General features: G+C 35.6%; 1 long non-coding RNA gene across 2 annotated transcripts in view; it reads left to right on the top strand.

Annotated features, from left to right (window-relative positions):
- LOC141370728 (uncharacterized) overlaps positions 1-13808 on the top strand; it is a 491014-nt gene that overhangs the window by 427079 nt on the left and 50127 nt on the right. The gene's annotated exons all lie outside the window — the stretch shown is intronic.

The raw sequence follows: 13808 nt of genomic DNA, 5'->3' as shown, positions 1-13808 counted from the left end.
GAAAGAAAGAAAGAAAGAAAGAAAGAAAAAGAAAGAAAGAAAGAAAGAAAGAAAGAAAGAAAGAAAGAAAGAAAGGAAGGAAGGAAGGAAGGAAGGAAGGAAAAAAATCCAATTAGCATATTCTTGAGAGAACAATTTAGAGTTGACCACAACTAAATACAGACATCAGAAAATAAAAACCACTTTTGTCTAAAAGTCTGTCTTTGTGAGTCTCAAAAATAATTAGATTTTGATATGTATATTTATGTTTAATAATAAGCTAAAAATAGAATTTTTTAATGTTACACTTTGTCTTTATGTTGAAATTAATTTTAGAAAGAGTAGGTAAAGAAATACTAAGAAACAGCATTCTCATTAGCAATCATAATCAAAAGGCCTTGGTCACTGATGTTAATTACAAATTAAGAGTTGGTGACGGTCACACAATCATTAGGTGCTGATCCATTCAGTGGCTGGAGTTATAACTGGAAATAATATTCTGTGGATCCTTAGAGAGCCAGTATTTTATCAGATAGAGGTATATTATATGGCTAGCTAGAAGATAGTACTTTGGGCCTTGCAAATGATCTCATCCTGACCTCCCTGGGATGCCTAGAGTACTGGGATTAGTTGGTAAGACTAGGTGATCCACAGCCCATGGTGGTCTGTTTGCCCTCCAGGGTGGAAGCTCTGAAATAGTGTATCTGTCTGAGAGAATTGGTATGTTAGAAGTTGTGATTGTGACCACTGTTAGGAACGTCTGGAGCAATCAGTTGTGTTTAGAGTGTGTGTTTAGAGTAGTCACTTTCGGTGTACAGACCCATCCTCCTCCTGAGCATCAGTGTCCAGAGTAGCCTGTGTGTTATTATGGCCAATGCATCAGTCTCAGTTAATGTGCATGAGGGCTCAGTATATCCCAGCCATCAAGTTGGGAGAACTCTCCAAAAAGTCTTTTCTTTATTCCCAAATCACCTTCTAAATTTATATGAAGACTAATTTCCAGTTAGGAATGCAGCTGTTATCCAGGAGAGGATATTAGAAGTGGGCTCATATCCCCTTTCCTGTTTTTAGTGTGGGGGCAGGAAGTGGGGTTCCACCCAGAACTCATACTAGGCTAAATAAGAGTCCTGAAAATGGCATGAATGCATAATATGTCCTAAGCACTTGCTAGGTACTAGGGATTTCAAGGGAACCAGATAGAAATGGGGTCTGTGCATTCAAGGACACGACACTCTACCTTCTTTCTATTTTTTTTTAATTTTTTATTGTTATGTTAATCACCATACATTACATCATTAGTTTTTGATGTAGTGTTCCATGATTCATTGTGCATAACACCCAGTGCTCCACGCAGAACGTGCCCTCTTTAATACCCATCACCAGGCTAACCCATCCCCCCACCCCTCTCCCCTCTAGAAACCTCAGTTTGTTTTTCTTCCTTCTTTCTAAAACAGTCTTTCCTCCCTCACCTAAATAAACTTGTTTACAAATGACTCTTTACCTGTATTTACTCCCCCACAAAAATGAAAGCTTGGTGAAGGCAGAATTCATCTGCTGAATTCCCAGGCCGTGCCAAAGAGCTTGGCATAGAGTATGTGTTCAGTATATTTCAGTTGACTGTGTTGTAATAAATATGAAGGTTGGCTGGGTTAGAATAGGAGCCACTTGAGGGGGCACTCATTGTACCTTGTTCAGTTTTATATCTCCGAAATCTAGCACATCTCTGGCACGTAGTAAATAGTCAGTATTTTTTCACAGAGTTGAATTAAGTTTAATCAGATCAAGTTAATTGTTCAGAATACATTGACTCAGATATACCAGTAACTTGAAATCAAGTTTCATAAAACATTATTGCAAGAATTGGAAATGTTTCATATGGAAAAGACAAGACTTGGGAAGGACATGTGCTTGTCTTCAAATATATGAGAGACTGATAAAGAAGAGAGACACTGGGCTTGTTGTGTCTGTCCCAAAATAAAATAGACTGTAGCACTGAATTAGGGAGAACTATCAGATTTAGTACATTACTGACAAGAGCAATGTGTTGCCTATCACTGGAGATGCCCAAGCAAAGTCTAGGGATGTGGTAGACAAAATTTAACACTGATATGGATAGTCGATATAAGTGCCTGACAACTGAGATTCCATGGTTTTTCTAGAGAAGTACAAACTAAGATATTTCTTCAGTCCTTTATGATTTTACAAAGGGTGTTCTGGAGGAAAATTATCTCTACCTTTCTCACAAGAAGGTTGTGCTTACACCTAATAATTGGATTGCTTTATACTGTACAAGTGGCTTTCATATAATCCTTGCAGAGATTCTTTGAATAGGTAGACCAAGTATTATTATTTCCATTTTACATGAAAGAAGACAGGTGTTATATAGATTAACTCATTTGTCCAAGGTCACACATGTGGTAATTGATGTAAATAGAACTTGAGCCCGGGTCTCTGTGGCTTCTTCCTCAGAGCTGTCTACTACATCATGCCACTTCTGTTATGACCGAGATGAGAGACGAAAAGTCAGAACCTCCTTCTTAAATACTAACACAGATCTCTTACAGAAGAACTCTGACAAGGCCTCTGTAATTTATAGTTAGCCCCTGATTTTAAGTGGCATGATCAAGAGCAGTGGACAAAGAGAAACAAGATCCGGTTAAGAACACAGGGCTCTGGTATCCTATGTTGCTGTTTGCCTCACAGAATCTGACTGTTTTTCCTGGGAAGGAATTATAATGATGCTTTTATGTTCCCGGCCAGGAAATGTTTATAAATCATAATGTACCATTTGCAAGTGATGTTACCTTATGAATATTAAAAGATTAGGAAATGACATTGGCTTTTGTTGAAAACCTTGAGTGACCCTGTAAGCAGACACAATAAATGATTGCTTTTATTGCAGTGCCCTCTAAATATTATTAAAACTCTTTATAGTAGGCAATAAATAATGGCAAACGAATGCTTGATTTATAGCAATTACAGTACAGATGAGTTGGATTCATGTGCTGCACTGTAATGAAGATAATAGCTCAAAACACACGAGAAACAGTCACTCAGTGAAATATGAGCTGATTTGCATGATCCATGTCCCTTGAGTAACCTGTAATTGGCTATTATGAAATGGACTAAGAATGATTTGGTCTGCAAATAAGAGAAGTGGTACCAAATTACCATATAATCTGTGTGGGTATCTTTTATTTTCAACACCAAACTATTTTTGTGGCTCATCGGATCTGTGCTCTTACATCTAACACTTGTGAGTGTTCAACAGCCGAGGACTGTTCTTCTCTGATTCCTCTGAAAATGTTTTCTTTGACGATTACTATCACTTCAACTTTATTCATAGGAAACATACAAACTTGCTTTATTTTAGCTTCCTGAGGCACCACATTCTTTCTTCGTATCCCTTTTAAGAATAGATTTTGGGAGTGAGCCTGAAATAGCATCATGGAATTCTTAAACAAAGGGATTCAGAGCATACATGTGACTTATTTTATTCAGCAAAGTACATTTAGTTAACTCATGTTAATATTTTAGATCTCAGGAAATTTCTAACAGTACTTGACTTTGACTTTCCCAGTTTTTGTTTTTGTTTTTGTTTTTGTTTTTGTAATATTTGCCTAAGTCTCCCTTTGACTCCTCCCAATAGAAAACCTCACCAAAATGATGATAATCCACATGAAACTTTTCTTTTTTTCATAGAATAAGCTGCCATTTTTGAAAGGCACTGAAGGGAGCTGTGCCAAAACAGTATTTCATGCCTAGACCGTCTGTCACGCTCCTGAAATCTCATTCTCATTATCACACAAATAACCCAAGGGATAGAGCTAGTCCCACTGGCAAGGGGGATCATCAATGTTTATCCTAAGCTGCTGTTACAGTGGCCATAATGGGAAAAGGTATACCATAATTAAGAGCTATAGCCAACTAATTAAGTCAAATTACATCTAATTATAAATCCAATAATCTATGCCAAAACTAGTTGTTGATAGCTAAGGGAAAAATATACAGTTTTAATTAACCTTCATTATGGATTGGTGTTTAAAGACATTTTTTTAACTCAAAAATATGGTTTTTTACAAAATAATTGCTATGGTTCTCTTCTATCTAATACTTTGATTTAGGAATCGGACAACTAAAAAAATAGAAAGTCATTTTAGCAAAGAAAAATTGGCCTTTAAAATTTATAAATTATGTTAATTATTAAATATTCCTAGAAAATTTGAAAGAAAATTATAAGAAATACTGGTGCTGGATAATTATTTAATGCACTATAATAAAATCTCCCTAAAACAAATTAAGAAGGCTATATAAAAATTGGAAATGGCCAACAGTGGACTTATTAAATAATAAGATGGAAAATAAGGTGCACATAATGAGAAAAAGTGAAGCTATGTAGTCTCCACATTAACTTAACTAGGGACAAATTAATAACTGTCTTCAAATAAATGAAAAGTAGAAATAAGGAAATAAGAAAACTGCTGACAAGCAGTTTTGATTATTCATCCTGAATCTGAACAAAAGTACATTAAAAACATTAGTTTAACATAAGGAACTTACTAATCATAAAGATGGTTAGTGTTACATAATCTGCAAAAAGCTATGGAGTTTTATCTCCGGATATCTTTAAAAATAATGTATGTGTATATATACATATACATATACATGTATATGCACATGTGAATATAAATAATAGCCCTAAATGTCTCTCTCTCCTAGTGTTGCTTGATAATTGAAAGAAAAAATCTATAGAAATTTTTAATTTTAAACTTAAAATAATTTCAAGAAAATAAAAATTTCTCTTTGGCTTATGGTGTATTCATTTAGGGATAAATCCATTTTGAAATACAAGTGCATGAGCCTACCTTCTTCTAGGTAAAAAACGTGATAGACTACATGACCACAGAAATCCAAAAGAATGTGAGCTTTCCCAAAAGTTTGTGCTTCACTGCTCCCAGGATATGACAAGGCTATTATCCTGGGACCTAGGATTTTGCAACTGAGTTGTTAGAGCAACTGATGTCTGAGCATAATGACGCATTCCTGCATTTATTAAATAAATATTTATTGGTCATCTACTACATGTCAGCCATTATGCTAGACAGATGTGTAGAATACAAAGTCGAAAAAGATTTAGCTCTTGTCCTCAAGAAACTGATGAAATAGAAAAAGAGATAAGATCTGTATATAAATTACTAAAATAAAAAGAAAATACAGGTATTATGACAGAGATACCAAGAAAGTGCTGTGGTTTCAAGGAGGAAATAACCACTTCTTGGAAATGATGTATCAGGAGATTTTTTTTTTTAAAGATTTTATTTATTTATTTGAGAGAGAGAAAGTGAGAGAGAGCATGAGAGGGGAGAGGGTCAGAGGGAGAAGCAGACTCCCCACCGAGCAGGGAGCCCGATGTGGGACTCGATCCCAGGACTCCAGGATCATGACCTGAGCTGAAGGCAGTCACTTAACCAACTGAGCCACCCAGGCGCCCTATCAGGAGATTTTATAACAATTGTGCTACTTGATGATCATGAGTGGTGGGTAAGATTTGGATAGGAAAAGAAGGTTGATGAAGATAATTCTTTCAAATCAAGTGAGAGTGATGAATTTAAAGAGCTTTATAATCATTGTCTTTTTTGTTATTGTTCAATGCAGTCACATATAGTTTTTAATATATGCCAGGCTCTAAAACAGAGGCTGGAAGTTTATAAGCCATTTATTCTTATACAGAACTAACTTTATCAAAGTACAAATTTTGTACCTGTGAGTCTTTCTTCTTGAAGAGCATAGGCATTTTCTCACTTCACTCTCTCCTCTCTTCTGATGTGATCAATTCACACTTGTGACTTTTATTATCATCCACAAAGCTTGTAAATTTGTTTCTCCAACCTAGAGCTCTCTTCAGAGTTCCCAGCCATGTATCATTTGCCTAATTGATATCTCATGCACCACACTAAAATTATCTAAAACAACATTTATAATCTTTCCCCCAAACCTGGCTTTCCCTCTGTATTTTCTATCTCACTAGGTGACACCAATATCCATCTAGTTATGCAAACCTGAAACCTAGGGATCATCTCAACTGCTACCTCTCACTATGTGCCACACTAAATTAGCCAATCAATTCCAATAATCCAACTCTACTGTTAAAAATCTCTAAAATTTATCCAGTTCTCCCCATGTTGTCTCACAATATGCAGGCACTCATTACCATTTTCTTTCATATGGACTATCATTAGAATACATTATTTCCCTACATCAATTTTTGTCTCCTTCCAATTCATCCCCCATACTGCAACTGGGAAGATTTTTGCAAAGCAAATCTCATCATGTAACTTCATTGCTTAAACCTTCCAAAGGCCATCAGAATGAAGACCACATTTCTAAATAAGTGTCCAAACTCTTTCATGATCTGACCCTTCTCCAACCTGTTCTCAAAAGTGGACTGTCCTTGCTGTCTTGAGTGAAGCCTTCATTTGGGTTCTCCAGTATACCAGTCTCCCTCCTCCTTTGTGGATTCTCTGCATATGCTTCTTCCTGGCCAGGGTTGGTTTCTACCATGTCCATTGCCTTACTTTCAATTGATTTGACTTCTACTTATTTATCAGATCTCAGCTCAAATATCACTCCAGTAAGAAAACTGTCTATCACCACAGCATTTTTCCTTTGTGATCTTTTTTTTTTTTTTACCTACACACATAAAATTCAGGTGAGAAGTAATGTTAAATAATATGAAGATGGATTTACAGTTATAACATGGTGAAAAGCATATGCATTTATCTCTTCTCCAGCCCCCAACTTCTCATTTAACTCTCTAGACTAGAGAGTTAAACAAATTAATTAGAGACTGAAAGTGAACTGAATGAGTAGAATCTGTTTTTAAGCAGAGCAGGGATGACTATCACCTAAAAGATTTTTGAGAGGAATACCAAAGAAAGATATGCTAATTTGCATCCACAGAAATCCAGAAAGTCTCAAGAATTAGGAGACACCAAGTATTGTGGAAGCAGGGTATGGTGAGTAAATGGCTGAAAACAGTGGGATTGTTTGAAAGTCTGCCTAAGAAGTTTTGGACAACAAAGATACCACTTCTTTACCCCCAAGCACATTAAACTACCAGACGAAGCCACTCTCTACTTTCAGAAGAAGCCAGAGAAGTCTTATCTAGGGAAAGTGAACCAGAAAATCTCTAGATTCAGGAACACCAGAGACCCAGATTACAGGGATGAGGTGCTGCACTGATAATAGGAAAGAGTAAGTAAGAATCTGCACACGAAATTTTGAGAAGCTCATGCCTTTTTGTTATATTCAGCTCCCAGAGCGCAGGCAGAAATGGATAGACTAGAATACTTATCAGGCAAAAGATGGGAGTATCCTCTTCTAAAGAAATTGATCAGCTCCAGATAAAAAGCTTACAGATACTGATGTTTGTGGATTCCTGAATAAAAGAACTTTGTCTCTAAACAGTCATACTGCTGAAAGCTCACCAGCCAAGACACATCCATGAATACATAGCTTCTAATCAGCTATCTGATGCCTTACTCTTAAATTTGATGGATAATTAAGAAAACCGAATAAAAAGGAATGTCTATAACATGAAAGACAAAGAACAAAGAAAGGCATTCATAGGAAACAGAAACAAAGCCCGCAACAGAAGAAAATGTTTTAGAAAATCCTCTAATTACTTCAACAAAGAATATGATGTTGCATATGAGAAAGAAAAGAATTCAAGGAACATTTTAGGAACAAAATGTATTGGGTAATGAAAAAAATGATACTCAAACTGAAAAATTCAATAGAAGGTTTGGAAAATAGCCAATGAAATCTCTGAAACTCTAGAATTAAAAAACAATCTGTGGACAATACATGAAAAAAAAATTAAATTGGAGAATTCATCCAGGAAGATAACATTTGGCTAAAAGGAGTTCCAGAAAGAGAGAACAGAGAAATTGGAAGGGTAGAAATTATAAAAGAAATAATTCAAGAGTATAAAACTGTTCTTCCAAACTAAACAACCTGAGCTTCCAAGTCAAAATGGTTCATCAGATGGTTGGGGGTGGGGGATGGGGGAGACATTAAAGTACCTTGTTGCTCTATAGAACCTCCCCACCCCCACGGGTGGCCACAATCCTGGATCTTATGTTATTTCTTTGCTTTTCCTTGTAATTTTCCACCTAATGTATGATTCTCTTAAAAATGCTTTGCTTAAGTTTTGTTTTAAAACTTACATAAAAAGGAATCATACACTTAAAAAAATAAAGTACTTTGTAATTTCAAAATGCTGGGGATAAGAGAAGGTCATAAAAGCAAGATCACAAAGAATTGGTACAGCTTCAGATATTGGCAAGAATGATGACTAATAATTTAAAGATACCTTCACTTTATTTCTTGAACTAACCAATAAACAAACAATGCAAAGATACATACAAGACAAGGATAAAATAAACAAATAAACAATATGGCTCCCCTGGCTCAGAACGACACTGAAAGTTATGTGCACAAGACAGCCCATGAGAGGGAGGAGAACCAGGTGAGCAGAGCTCAGAAGTGTAGGCAACACTGGGCTAGATTAAGCACTCAAGGGCCCAGAATTCATAACTAATAACACATGATGGAAGTCTTGCTAAGCCACAATCCCACACTTTCTCATTAAGCCAACATCTGGTCTGGCCATGACCTTCCAAGCAAAGGTAGGCACAGGCACTAGAATAGCATCATACATCTCAAAAACAATACTGGGAAGAAAAAGGAATTGAAGCAAAATCTTCAAAATTCTAAGGGAAATTGACTTCTGATCCAGGCTTTAGAACCAGTGTGACACGCAATAAAGTGTGAGAGTAGACTAAAGAAACGTTCAGACATATGAGTCCTCAAAAATTTTGTCTTGCATGAATCCTTTCTCAGGACACTGAAGGATATACTCTACCAAAAGACAAGTTTCAGGATCTAGATAACTGGGGATCCTACACAGCAAAGAGCCAAAGGGATTTTCCCGGAAATGTCAAGGGAAAACCTCAGGACAAGAGCTGTGCAAAGATTCCTGTGTGAGGACGGAAGGATCCGGGAATAAAACAGAACTGATTGAGCACCTAGTTAATTTGGCCTTGTAGAAAATAATACAACTGAAAATATCTAAAAGGCATTTTCAATTTCAGAAAGAGTAAAACAAAGTACAAAAAGGAAATGTAATCATGTCATTTCACTAAGTAGTCAATATTATTGATACTGTCATAATATTATAAACATTGGGATAATGGGCAAGAGGTTGTAAAGTATAAGAAGGCCAAATTCTTATCTTCTAAAATATACATTTATCCTTTGAGTCTGCAATATCATTTCTTGCAAAAAGTTTTTAATGACTTATGCTCAAGGTTATTTACTCTGACATTATTTGCAATAGCAAAAAAATGGATATGATTCAATTGTTCTTCAATAAAGAGCTCATTCAATAAATGATGGGACATTCTCACAATGAAATATTATGCAGCTGTAGAAAAAGAATAAGGAAGATCTGCTAGACATACTTTTAATGACAAAAATTAAGGTAGAGATGTCACTCTTTACAGAACAATTATGACTAAAAATGCAGGGCAAATAACTGAATCATTGTTTTGTAATTCTTCAAGAAATAAACAATTGAGGCTAAAACCATTGTGGCATGAAACCATTAGAAGGTTGCGCATTGAATTTTACAGTGGAGAGATTAGGGTATCAGCTTTACATCCAAGTTTGAATCATAGCACTTTCTAGGACTGGGAGGACCAGCTCTTATCCACACATCATATGCCTCTGGAGGTCTGGAAAGAAAACTTAAGCCAAAATTGAATCTTAAATTCAATTTTTTAAACTTTTATTTATCTTAAAATTTTCACATAACTAATATTCTACTCCATAATATATGCACTTGTTTTGACAGAGCACTATCACTGTTAATTACTTGCCATTGAGCAAAACTGATGCTCCAGAAATATGCACTTAGCTTTTCTGTTGTTTTTCATACTTTCTGCCTTTCTAGCTTAAAGTTTTCCACCATAAACTCATTAGTCTGTGTTAAGTATGTGGGAAAGGGGGAGGAGGCAGGGAAAGAGAGGGGGAGAGGGAAGGGAATCAGTCAGTTTAGGTAACATTTTCAAGAAGTTTGGTGGTAAAAACAGAATTGGGGAGACTAAGATGATACCAGGAATGCCTTTTTTTGTTAGGTTGGTTAAATTTTAAGACAATGAAGACATAATTAAGATTGTTAGCAAGTAAAAAAAGTAAGTGGAGAAATAAGGTAAGAAGATGACAGGAAGCACAAACAGTAAGAAGGAAGGAGAGAAACAGAAGAGAACACAGAAAAGGTTGCTGAAAATATAGTAACTTGGTAAGGTGATTATGGAGGGCAAATATTTAGTCAAATTATCACCAAATTAGGTGGGACTCACTGCTATATCTAGCTCCTAAATTCTAGTCGACCCTCTTAAGAATTAATTTACCTTTCTGGATGGTATCAGTCTATTTTAATTTAATTTCACTGTATAAAAATGATACTAGTGGGCACCTGGGTGGCTCAGTCAGTAGAGCGTCTGCCTTCGGCTCAGGTCATGATTGTGGGGTCCTGGGATCGAGCCCCACATCGGGCTCCCTGCAGAGCAGGGAGCCTGCCTCTCCCTCTGCCTCTGCCCCTCTCTCTGCCTCTCATGAATAAATAAGTAAAATCTTTTTAAAAAATGATATTAGCTGGCATTTATTGCATGCTTACTGTATACCAGGCACTGTTCTAAGTGCCATGAGTGTATTAACTCATGCAACCTTGTGAGTAATATTGGATAGTATTTATATCTCCAATTCATAGATCAGGTGCCTGGGTTAGAAATGTTGATAGATCGAACTTACATAAGTCATACATCTAATAAGTTGTAGAACCAGGATTCAAACACAGGTATTCTGGTTCTAGAACGTGCATGTTTAATCAACCCTAATATGAGCAGTCAGTTTTGATGCCTTATGCATTATCATTGTTAAGGTTTTATAATAATATTTTCTGATTTCTAACACATCTTTGAAACAACACCAAACTGAAGCAAATTGAGTAGAATTAAAACCATTTTTTAAACCACTTTTTTAAAGAAAAAAAATAAAAAGAACTTGTATCCCTAATGTAGAATAGGCCATTCTTTTTTTTTTTTCTGAGAATAGGCCATTCCTAAGAGAAAAAGAATACTATTCATGTGTGTGGTAACTTACTAATATAAATATAACTGGTTAATTTCAGAATTATGCAAGATGACTGGTCAAGGTCCTAAATGATCCATGGAAAATTAGTTTCATGTATAAATTCAATTGTGTTAATAATGGTCATTAATCAGTGTCAACAATGGCAAGTGAAATAAAATTGGTGAGTTTTATTAATAAGTAAACAAAATTGGTATTTTCTATTACTGAACAAAGATTATGTTAAACACTAAGTTGCAAAAATCTTTTGGTCATAATATACAGAGTTTTTCATCCTACTGGTTTTCACATGTAATGATAAAAGGGCTGACACTTATAAAAAAAGATGTGCTGATGTAGTAAATACTCTGCTGTAAAAATTTATGGTATGTATAGCTATGGGTATTATTTAAGAGAAATTGTTTTTAAAATTTTTTTATTGATTGATTGATTTGAGAGAGAGAGAAAGAGAAAACACAAGTGGGGGAGGGGCAGAGGAAGAAGCAGGTTCCCCGCTGAGCAGGGAGCCTGATGCTGGTTGGATCCCAGGACCCAGAGATCATGACCTGAGCTGAAGGCAGACTCTTAACACATTGGGCCACTCAGAGTCCCCTTAAGAGAACTTGTTTAATTGTATTTTAGACATTTTACTATTAAAAAAAAAATCTTATTTTTTACTTCCTTTTTCTTAGTGTATGTACTAAAAGCTAACTTACTTAATTGGATTGAAAAAAAAAACCACAGGAAACTTTGATTTCCTTGTAATTAGAATAAAATGTTCATATGTTCTGTAATGGTGCTATCAATTAAATCTCTTAAGAGTAATATAATTGAACTGACATTTAACTTGTCAGTTAAGAAAATTATCATAGTTTCATGTCCAATGTACATTGGGAAGCTGATGTTTTTAGGTTAACTGAGAGTGGGTATTTTAAATGGTGGCAAACTTCCAGAGTCAAATGGATTCACTCATGGAAGACTACTGCTTAAAGCTGGAATAAATTAGCATAGGGTAGGTAGATAAGACGTCTACCAGAAATCACTAGAAAATCTGGATTTATCTATCTATATATGTATATGAAGATAAATATAAGCATATGTTTATATATAAATGATATATAGAATATATATTGTACTACATATTAATGTATTATCAAATAATATTTATTATAGAAATATATAAATTTTATTTAAATATATATATTGAAAGCATCATAGGGCTGCTGAGGCAACCAACACTTGAAAGACTAAGAATAACATCTCCTAGATGGAGAACAGAAAGGTGAGTCACTTTTTTCCTGTGAGCATCAGCATATCTTGTCTCTAATTTAGAGACTGAGGCCAAGCAGAAAGCCATGGTGAAGGAGTGGAGACACCAGCAGAGCACAATCTCACAAGACAAGAGAGAGACAAATGTTGGGAGGTCAGGGTGCTGTGATTACAGGGGCCAAGATCCTGGTGAGATAGGAGGCACAACGTAACGCCAGATCTCAGTGGTTTTCCCCTCTAGACATTTGCCCTATTTGTAAGTTTCTCAGGGAAAGTGACTAAGAAGCTAAGTAGAAACCCACTGAAAAGAAGAGTGGAGTTCGAAATAATAAAATTTACAAACTCACTGGATACAAGGTCCATCAATGAACTCCTATGTTATGAGGTGAATTGTGTACCCCCACAAATTCCTATGTTGAAGTGCTAACCCCTAATACCTCAAAATGTGACTATATTTGGAGACAGAGTCTTCAAAGAGGTAATGAAGTTCAAATGAGGTCATTAGGGTGAGTCCTACTCCAATATGACTGGTACCCTAATAAGAAGAGAAGAGCAGGACACAGAGACACACAGAGGGAAAACCACATGAAGACATAGTGAGAAGCCAGACGTCTACAAGAAGAAACTGCCTGATCGCATACATCTAGTCTCCAGAATTGTGAGAAAATAAATTTTTGTTGTTTAAACCACCCAGTCTGAGCAGCTTTGCTATGACATCACCAGCAAACTAATACATCCTATGTGCCAGCAACGGAATAAAAATTGTAAACTTTAAAGCAATAATTTCAGTAACACCAAAGATCATTAAACCATTCTTTCCTATGTGTGTACTCTACCTCATAGCCAAAAACTACTCCCTTGAATCCTGCTTTTTTAAGGGCATTTCATAATTCCAGGATCAGTCCTCTGTGATATATATCTTCATCAATTCACTAGGCTTTCTTTCTTCCAGAAGTTCTGAGTCGCAGAAAACTAAAGTTGTTCATATAATGGTTAGAGTTTCCAGCTTCTTTTCCCCAAACAGTAATGATTATAAAATTCTCCAGAGTTGGTTTAATGAAAATGGTCCTGGACTAAATGTACGGTTCTTAAGAAGACTGAAAACAAAAATGATAAAGGTATTGAAGGAAAATACAGAAGACTGTGTTCACGATTTTCATATAGGGAATATCTTCCTAAATGAGAAATGAAACACAAGCCATTATGGAAAATATTGGCAGACTTGGCATCATGAATATTAACATTTTCAGCAGCAAAAAACAAACAAACAAACAAAAAAAAAACACCGTGAACAAAGTTAAAAGACAAATGAAAGATCAGCAGAGAAAATTTGTGATATATACCAAGAGTTCTACTAAATGAATAAG

The sequence above is a fragment of the Callorhinus ursinus genome, unplaced genomic scaffold, assembly GCF_003265705.2.
Source record: "Callorhinus ursinus isolate GAN/ISIS: 27379988/994484 unplaced genomic scaffold, GSC_fseal_2.0 scaffold2, whole genome shotgun sequence".
Taxonomy (NCBI): Eukaryota; Metazoa; Chordata; class Mammalia; order Carnivora; family Otariidae; genus Callorhinus; species Callorhinus ursinus.
The sequence above is the reverse complement of the archived record's forward strand: the minus strand, read 5'-3'. Positions and strand labels throughout refer to the sequence as shown.